Raw genomic sequence first — 9,959 nt, 5'->3', positions numbered from 1 at the left:
AGATAAATGGAATTTTTTTTAGTAAATGTATTCATAAGTTAGCAAATTACTGGGTTGCCGTGAATTTATTCATAACAGCATAAGCACGAATTTAATATTTCTAAGTTAAAAAGGTATAATTAATCCAACACAATTATATCATCTTGATTAAATCTTAATTGAAATCGTGCACTAGAACTCTTTTATTTTATTTAAATTGTTTGCTTAGTTTTAAAATCTTAGTTTATAAATCACTCTTTTCAAACCAAAATTATTTTTACCTCACCAAAGTGTTTTAATTAATTTCATAAATATTGCTTTTTACAGTCCCTGTGGGTACGATAACTCGACATTTACTTGTCACTTTATTACTTGTTACGATTGTGTACACTTGCACATTTCCACTGTTCCAAGTTTTTCGCGCCGCTGTCGGGGACTGTTTCTAAAAAAAACACTATTTGTGAATTTGTTTATACATTTTGGTTCTTTTATTTTCCTGTTCAATTTTACTTACTTAATTAATTATTCTCTGATTATTTCAGGTGTTTATGAGTATTGACCGAATTATTGACTTACTCCCAGTGGACCTGAAATAGAACGAACCTTTCGCCAACGAAGAAGACAAGCAAACCAGAGAAAGACCGAAGAGATGAATTTCGAGAATATCAATCAAGGAAATGGAGCAAACCTTGCTCAAAATCCTATCCTTATTGCTGATGATAGGGATAGAGCTTTACGACAATATGCCGTACCAGTTTTTAATGACCTTAATCCAGGTATTAGAAGACCTGAGATCGAGGCACAACAATTCGAGTTGAAGCCAGTCATGTTCCAGATGCTTCAGACAGTGGGCCAGTTTAGTGGAATGCCTACTGAAGATCCTCATCTTCATTTAAGACTGTTTATGGAGGTGAGCGACTCTTTCAAGCTAGCTAGAGTACCCGAAGATGCATTACGATCGATTTCTACATGGCAAGAGTTAGCAGAGAGATTTCTTGTGAAGTATTTCCCGCCTAGCAAGATTGCTAAGCTGAGAAATGAGATTACTGATTTCCAAAAAATGGATGATGAGTCCTTGTATGAGGCATGGGAAAGATTCAAAAAGTTATTACGAAAGTGCCCTTATCATGGAATTTCGCATTGCATCCAACTTGAGACATTTTACAATGGTCTCAACGCTCACACAAGGATGGTAGTAGATGCTTCTGCTAACGGTGCTATCTTATCTAAGTCTTACAATAAGGCTTATGAAATCATCGAGAGGATCACCAATAACAATTATCAGTGGCCAACCAATTGAGCAACGTTAGAAAGACGAGTTGTTGGAATCCATGAAGTGGACGCTCTCACTTCACTTGCATCCCAGTTATCTTTGATATCTTCAATGTTAAAGAATCTTACCACTAATGGGTCTAACAGTTTTGCAGCTCAACCACCTAACCAATATGAGAATATAGCCTGTGTCTATTGTGGGGAAGGACATGTGTTTGAAGAATGTCCATCAAACCCAGAATCTATGTACTATATAGGTAATCAAAACCAGAACCGAGGAAGCCAAGGGCTGCAATCCAACTTTAACAACCCATCATGGCGAAATCACCCCAATCTTTCCTGGAGTAACTAAGGGGCTGGAGGTAGTAACAACTATGCCCAACCTAGACCAACCCAGTCGCCTAGTTTTTCACAGCAAGTTCAGAAACCAGTTCAGGCTGAATCGTCTAATAGCTTAGAGAATTTATTGAAGGCATACATGACGAAGAATGCCGCCACTCTAAGGAATTTAGAGAATCAAGTGGGCTAGCTTGCTACTGAACTTAGGAACCGTCCACAATGTGCTTTACCTAGTGATACGAAAAATCTGAGAAATCCAGGGAAGGAGCATTGTAAAGCACTAACATTGAAGAGCAGAAAAACGGTAGAGCCCAATATCATTTAAGCTGAAAAGGAGCATGCTGAAGCTCAAGATTCAGAAGAAGTTCAACCGAATGTTGAAGTTCCAATTCCACTAGAACCAGAACCTGCAAGACCTGAAAAGATAACCTCAAAACCAGCCAATTCTGATTAGCCAACCACTCCGTTAGCAGTAGAATTACTGCCAAAGACAAATCAACCAGTACCAACTCCAGTATATAAACCTCCACCACCTTACCCTCAAAGACTCCAGAAGCAAAAACAGGAGGTCCAATTCAAGAAGTTCCTTGACGTACTTAAGCAACTTCATATCAACATTCCGTTGGTTGAATCACTTGAACAAATGAAAAATTACGTAAAATTCATGAAAGATATCCTGTCCAAGAAGAGAAGACTTGGAGAATTTGAGGCGGTAGCTTTGACGAAGAAATGCAGTGCATATCTTCAAGACAAATTACCCCCTAAGCTGAAGGATCCTGGGTGTTTTACCATACTATGCAACATTAGAGCAGCTTATTGTGGTAAGGCACTATGTGACTTGGGCGCAAGTATCAACTTGATGCCTATGTTGATATTTAAAAAGTTGGGGACAAGTGAAGTTAGACCTACTACGGTTACACTTCAGCTAGCAGATCGATCCTTAGCACATCCAGAAGGAAAACTCGATGATGTATTGGTACGTGTAGATAAGTTTATATTTCCTGATGATTTTGTAATTTTAGATTTTGAAGCAGACAAAGAAGTACCAATTATCCTAGGGAGACCGTTTTTAGTAACCGGAATGACACTTATTGATGTGCAGAAGGGCGAACTTACTATGCGCTTACAGGATGATCAAGTAACATTTAATGTTTTCAAGTCAATGCGATTTCCTGACACAATAGATGATTGTTCTGCAGTATCCAACTTAGAGGATTTAATAGTGGAGAAGGAACTCAACTCTGTTGAGGATCATCTGGAAAGAATTTTGACATCAGACCCTCCGAGTGATGAAGAGGAGGATGAAAACTTAGCTTTGTTAGAAGCTAATCAAAAGGTATTTTATCCACAATCCCGTTTTGAATCTTTGGATTTAGAGGAGAGAGATTACACAGAGCCAAAAGCATCAATCGAGGAGCCACCTAAACTAGAACTCAAGGTATTACCTTCTCATTTAAAATATGTTTATTTAGGTGACGCTTCTACTCTGCCTGTGATTGTTTCAGCAGAGTTAACTACTGAGCAAGAAGAGAAACTTATCTTAGTTCTAAAATAATTTAAGAAGGCTATTGGATGGACCATAGCTGATATTCGCAGTATTAGTCCATCTATATGCATGCACAAGATCATCTTAGAAGATGGTGAAAAAGGGATGATCGATGGACAACGAAGGCTGAACCTCATCATGAAGGATGTAGTGAGAAAAGAGATTATCAGGTGGTTAGATGCGGGTATCATTTACCCCATCTCAGACAGTTCATGGGTAAGTCCGGTCCAGTGCGTACCAAAGAAAGGAGGTATCACGGTCATAGAGAACGAGAATAATGAGTTGATACCGACTAGAACAGTTACGGGATGGAGAATCTGCATCAATTACCGAAAGCTGAACAAGGCAACTAGGAAGGATCACTTCCCTTTGCCGTTTTTAGACCAGATGCTGGATAGACTTGCGGGGCGAGATTACTACTGTTTTCTCGATGGATACTCGGGGTACAACTAGATTTCGGTAGCACTGGAAGATCAACATAAGACCACATTCACCTGCTCGTATGGTACATTTGCATTTAAACGTATGCCATTTGGTTTATGTAATGCACCTGCTACATTTCAAAGATGTATGATGTCTATTTTCACTGACATGGTTGAGAAATTTTTGGAAGTTTTCATGGATGACTTTTCAGTGTTTGGAGATACGTACGATGATTGCTTAGCCAATCTAGCTAAGGTACTTAGGCGATGCGAATAAACGAACCTAGTACTTAACTAGGAAAAGTGCCATTTTATGGTACGAGAAGGTATCGTTCTGGGGCATCGGATAACAAGACATGGGATCGAGGTAGACAGAGTAAAAGTAGAAGTTATTGAGAAACTCCCACCTCCAACATCTGTAAAGGGTGTTAGGAGCTTTTTGGGCCACGCCGGGTTCTATCGAAGATTTATCAAGGACTTCTCCAAAGTTGCTAAACCTTTACGCAAATTATTGGAGAAGGACACGATATTCAAATTTAATGAGGAATGCTTAAAAGCTTTCAATGACTTGAAGAATCGATTAGTCACGGCACCCATAATTGTCACACTAGACTGGGACTTGCCATTTGAATTGATGTGTGACACAAGTGACTTCGCAATAGGAGCTGTCATAGGCCAGCGAAGGAACAAAGTTTTTCATCCCATCTACTATGCAAGCCGAAATCTGACAAGAGCTCAGTTAAACTATACGGTAACAGAAAAAGAGTTACTTGCTATCGTATTTGCTTTCGACAAGTTTTGATCTTATCTTGTAGGTACTAAGGTAACTGTCTATACAGACCACTCGGCAATTAAATATTTACTTGCCAAGAAAGATGCTAAGCCGAGGTTGATCCGATGGGTACTACTACTTCAAGAGTTTGATTTGGAAATTCAAGATCGAAAGGGAGTAGAAAACCAAGTAGCGGATCACTTGTCCAGATTAGAGCCGCAAGAAGGGAATTCTCCACTTGTACCGATTTAAGAAACATTTCCAGATGAACATATACTGAAGGTAAGTCATGTCCATAATACCCCTTGGTTTGCTGATATTGCTAACTTTTTAGCTTGTGGTTTAATGCCGTATGATAAGACATATCAACAAAGGAGAAAGTTTCTTCACGATGTGAAGTACTATTTCTAGGAGGAACCATACCTGTTTAAAAAGTGTGTAGATCAGATGATTAGGAGATGCGTGACAGAAGAAGAAATACCGCAGATTCTATACCACTGTCACTCAGCCCCAAGTGGGGGTTATTTCGGAGGAACTCGTACTGCAGCCAAAGTATTACAAGCCGGATTCTTTTGGCCAACACTATTCAAGGATGCATATGCATATTAAGAGTTGTGACCGATGTCAAAGAGTTGGAAATGTCACCAACAGAAATGAGATGCCTCAAACAAACATCATTGAGGTCGAATTATTCGATGTTTTGGGTATTAATTTTCTTGGGCCCTTTCCTTCGTCTTTTGGTCACAAGTATATACTGGTAGCAGTAGATTATGTGTCCAAGTGGGTCGAGGCAGAGGCATATCCAACAAATGATGCTAGGGTTGTGATGAAGTTTTTGCAGAAACAAGTGTTCACGAGGTTTGGAACCCTAAGGGCCATCATTAGTGATGAAGGGTCCCACTTTGTGAACAAGTGGTTAAAATGGTTACTAGACAAGCACGAGGTGAAACACAAGGTTGCAACGGCTTACCATCCGCAGACGAATGGACAAGCTGAAATGGCAAATAAAGAAATCAAGGGCATATTGGAAAAGGTAGTTTGCCCGAACCGACGAGACTGGTCTAAAAGACTAGATGACGCTTTATGGGCCTATAGGACAGCGTACAAGACACCTTTAGGGATGTCAACCTATAGGCTAGTTTTCGGTAAAGCATGTCATATACCTTTGGAGTTAGAGCACAAATCTTACTGGGCTCTTCGACAACTCAACTTAGATCCTAAGCTCGCAAAAGAAAGACGGATGTTCCAACTCAACGAGTTAGAAGAATTCCGAATGTTCTCATATGAAAACGCCAAATTACTCATAGAGAGACTCAAGAAATAGCATGGCAAACACATCCGGGTTCGAGAATTTGAAGCAGGTCAGCAAGTATTGTTGTTCAACTCGAGATTGAAGTGCCTTCCAGGTAAGCTAAGATCACGTTGGTCCGGTCCATTTACAATTCACAGAGTCTATCCATACGGAGTTGTTGAACTCCAAGGTAAGAGAGGTAATTTTCAAGTTAATGCTCAGCGTTTGAAACACTATTAGGGGAATAAAACAGAACGAAATAACGCCTCGTTCATTTTATCAGATATTTAATAATTTTCTTGTTTTGTTTAATAAATAATTTAGGGTCTATTTTCCGGGTTTAGTATGTTTAAATAAATTCTGTCTAGGAGGTTGGAACTTAAGCGGGACCATTTGTGACCCCTCCAATCTTTCCTAGGAATTTATTTTAACATAATTTTCCAAGAAATTTTTCTCTAATCAATAAAATAAATTTTTGTTTTTCAAATAAAAGGGTCAATTTGATCCAATTTTTAATTTGCAACTCAATTTTTAATTTTCATTAAGTCTAGGGACTTAAATTAAATTATTTTTAAAATTTGATTGCTCTTTTCGTAAATAATAAAAACTAGATGCCTCTTTTTGTAAATATTTTTTAAAGGGCTTCTAGAAAAAATGTTTTTAGCTAAAAAAATGATAATTATTAATATATAATTATACCCATCATAATATATTTTAATTATTATCAATTTTTGGAATTTGTTTGATAAGTTTTGATAATAAGATGATAATCTTTAATATATAATTATATCTATTTATATATTAATCTTTATCAATTTAGCATGAAATTAGGATTTTATCTTTGTTTTAATAAATTAAAGAGCAATTAATAGTTAATATATGCATATATCTAATTATTAATTGTTGTTATCTTTATATAGGATTAGAATTTAGAATTTTTATTAGTTAATTTGTTTTAAGAATTCTATTCTAATTCCTATTTCTCCCCTTATAAATACTACCCATCTTCCTATTCACCTAACACTTAAAATCCAAAGCACCAAAATACCCAAGTGCTGAAACCCCAAGCAGCAGTAGCTCCAAGCAGTCGGCCAGCACACGCCCAACTCCATCGCACACACGTCCCGCGCTCAACGCGGGCGTTGCCTCGAGCGGCCCCAGCCTCAGCTCGCACCAGGCCTTCACCCCGCGCACGGTACCTACTCTCCGCACCATCCTGCGGGCGCCTGAATCCCACCTGTTGCTGAACGCCCGTGTTGCTACCAGCCCTGCTGCACACCGTTGCTCCCACACGCATCACGTTCGCACGCCCTAGCTGCTTGTGCGGCATTCCTCTTCTATCCATCCTAAGCCACAAACCTCCAACCCTTCTTTTAAATTCCCATCTTTTTCTTCATTATTATTATTAATTCCTAGAGTTCTTATATTTTTACAAAAAAAAATATGGTAAGACCTAGTTTTTATTAATTTTAATTTTATTTAATTAATTTTTCAAATCATTGAATTATTAATAATTTTTATCAAAATTTATTGAGAAACTAATTTTTCCATCTTATGATTAGGTTAAACATGCCTCGCAAGAGAACTCGCGCTTCCGCTCAAATTGATGAAGCACAAAACAAATTCCACTGTGAAGAAGCCAAAGTGAGATACGAAAGTATCTTCAAAAATCAACAGATGCATCCAGAAAAAGGCTTCACTTTAAAAGAGAGCAACTATCGAGACTTTATGGCACATATTCGTCAAGTTGCTGAAACCCTAAATTGGGAGTTATTTTGTGAAAAAAAGACCAAGTGTGGATGAGGAACTAGTTCGTGAGTTTTATGCAAATTTAACTTCAAGCGAGATGATAGAAGTTCCAATTCGCGGAATCAAGGTACCGATAAATTCAAATGCTATTAATGAATTCTTTGAATTACCAGATTTCAAAAACGATGAATATTCCACATTGATAAGCAATATCAAGCCTGAAAATCTGCGAGAAATTCTCGAGGAGCTTATAGTTGAAGGGTCCAGTTGGACTGTGTCGAAACAAGGAACCCACACGTGTCGAAGAGAATACTTAACACCTATTGCAAAGATTTCATATTCGAGCCATGGACTCCACTCTAAAAAAAAGAGCGAAGCGATTCATGCAAAGGCAATAGTGATGGAGCAAAAGATGAGTCAAATACGGAAGGGTCTGCAAATAAATAAAGGGAGGATCTTGACTTTATTTTATTTCTGTTCTTAGGTCATTTTAGGATTAAGTATAATTAGGAATTTATTTCTGTTTTTTGCATAATAAAACAAGAGAGAAAAATCGCTAATAAAATGTGAGCAAGTCACAAAATTTAAAGTGTGGCAATAGATATATACATGTCTAGGATTGGATTTAGAAAGAGCTTGGTACTTAAGCAGTCAAATTGACTCACCTCCTCTTTTCTAAAATCCTACCTGGTGTATAGTATCTATTCACTTAAAACAATGAGGACATTGTTCATTTTAAGTTGGGGGACCGAGAAATTGAATTATTTCCACTCAGGATAAAATTTTTCTTTTAATTATGATTAGGATATATTTTGTTCAGAAATTTGAATTCTGTTAAGTATGCTCAATTTGAGTATGAATAAAGTTCTATTATTTTAATAAATTATTATGTTAGCTTAATAATGACATGAATGTGTTTTTAATAAAGCATGCAAATTCGTACCATAAAATTTTTAGTTCTTTAGGAAAGTTAGATATGCATGAAAGTTTAAGTCTTTAGAATTGACTTAGTAAGTTTCTTGAGGCGAAATCCTAGGGAGCATGAAACGTTGGAAATTATTTAGGCAACTATTATTTGGACCGTTTGAGCCTTTCAAGCCCACCATGGTATATTTTATCCATTGAAACCCAACTTTGAGACTATATGGCCAGATTTTATTCCGACCCTTATAATAATTAGCCATTACTTTTCGCTTAATAATCTTAAAATTGTCCCAAACACTAGACTCAGTAATATTCTAGATGTTTTTCGAAAATAAATTTGGGGGAGTTGACAAGAAGTATCAATTGCTCGAGAATTGCAGTACACAAAGTAAGTGCTCGTGTTAATTGAAAAAAAGAAGAAGAAGAGAAAAGCACATATATTTGAAAAAGAGCATATGAAAGTCAAGTTGGTGTATCGAAGGTAAAAACTCCGAAGGTTCAATTGACGCTGAGTCTAGGGTTTTTTTTTAAACCAAAATTTATCCATCTTTCACTTACCCCTAGCCTAGCCACGTTACAACCCTGATAAAGACCTATTGATTCAAAGTCTTCATGCTACATACATTAGTGGAGAGAAATTGCTATGATCAACATATGAAGACATAAGTTAAGCTTAATGATTGCAGCTTAGTCTCTAATAAAGGAATAAAAATCAAATTGGTAAGGGTTAACATGTCTTTATTACAAAAGCATTTAGTCTAAATTTTGCTATAATAATAAGTTGTTGAATTTAATTTGAACAATATGCATACTTATGTAGCATAACTAACAGATTTCTTGTCTTTGAGCATAAGTATTTTAAGTTCATAATTTTGGGAAAAATGTTGTTCTGAAGGAATTTTTCAAAGGTGTTTCCGAGAGATTCTTTTCAAAAAATTTGCGCATTACTCGGGACAAGCAATGAATTAAGTTTGGGGGTGTGGAAACACAAAAATTTATATACTTTTTCATACCCAATTCTACTTAAATTCATGCGATTAAATTCTTGTCAAAAAATAATTAAATATTATAAAATAATTAACTTATGTTAAGAATATGAACATTATGAATTTTAATTAATTTTATAGTTAATTTTGATTAAATTTGGTTATTTTTGACAAAATTACACAATTGGAGAAAAAGGCCTCAGTGAACACTGCGAGAAGAACAAAACCGAGAGTAATTTGAAGTATCGAGGCCAATTAATTTCCAGCCCAAGACGGTCCAGAAATGTGTATTAATTCATAATTAAATTAATTTTAATTTATTTCCTATTTAATTTAGGTTAAATGAATTAATTTTAATTAATTATGAAGAAAGGGCCTAGTGAACTACACTAGTTGAACTGAATGAAGTGAGCCGAACCAGCCACTAATAGGGCTGACCAGAACCGTCCATTGGCTGAGCCAAATCATCAATTTATCTGATGAAATATGCTTGCAAAAAGGCCCTTGAAAAACCTCCAAAATTGCGTTCAAACCCCCCTTTATTTTAGGCTTTGTAGATTTTCCCCAGCCTATTTTTAGCAAGGTTGAAAGCTTCAACCTTGCCATGTGTGTGGCCGGCCATGGGAGGGCTCTCTTGGCTGCTGAATTTGCTATTTTTAGCAGTGCTCTTCAGCTATAA

The 9,959-nt window shown here is 36.7% G+C and overlaps 1 non-coding gene across 1 annotated transcript; it reads right to left on the bottom strand.

Moving 5' to 3' along the window:
- Positions 1–1,006: 1,006 nt before the first annotated feature.
- Positions 1,007–1,113, bottom strand: LOC121207248 (small nucleolar RNA R71). The gene has a single exon (XR_005902340.1). It is a non-coding gene; the product is annotated as a small nucleolar RNA R71 (small nucleolar RNA).
- Positions 1,114–9,959: the final 8,846 nt, after the last annotated feature.

Source organism: Gossypium hirsutum, chromosome A09 (assembly GCF_007990345.1).
Source record: "Gossypium hirsutum isolate 1008001.06 chromosome A09, Gossypium_hirsutum_v2.1, whole genome shotgun sequence".
Lineage (NCBI taxonomy): Eukaryota > Viridiplantae > Streptophyta > Magnoliopsida > Malvales > Malvaceae > Gossypium > Gossypium hirsutum.
Note: the sequence above shows the minus strand (reverse complement) of the source record. Positions and strands in the feature narration are given on the sequence as shown.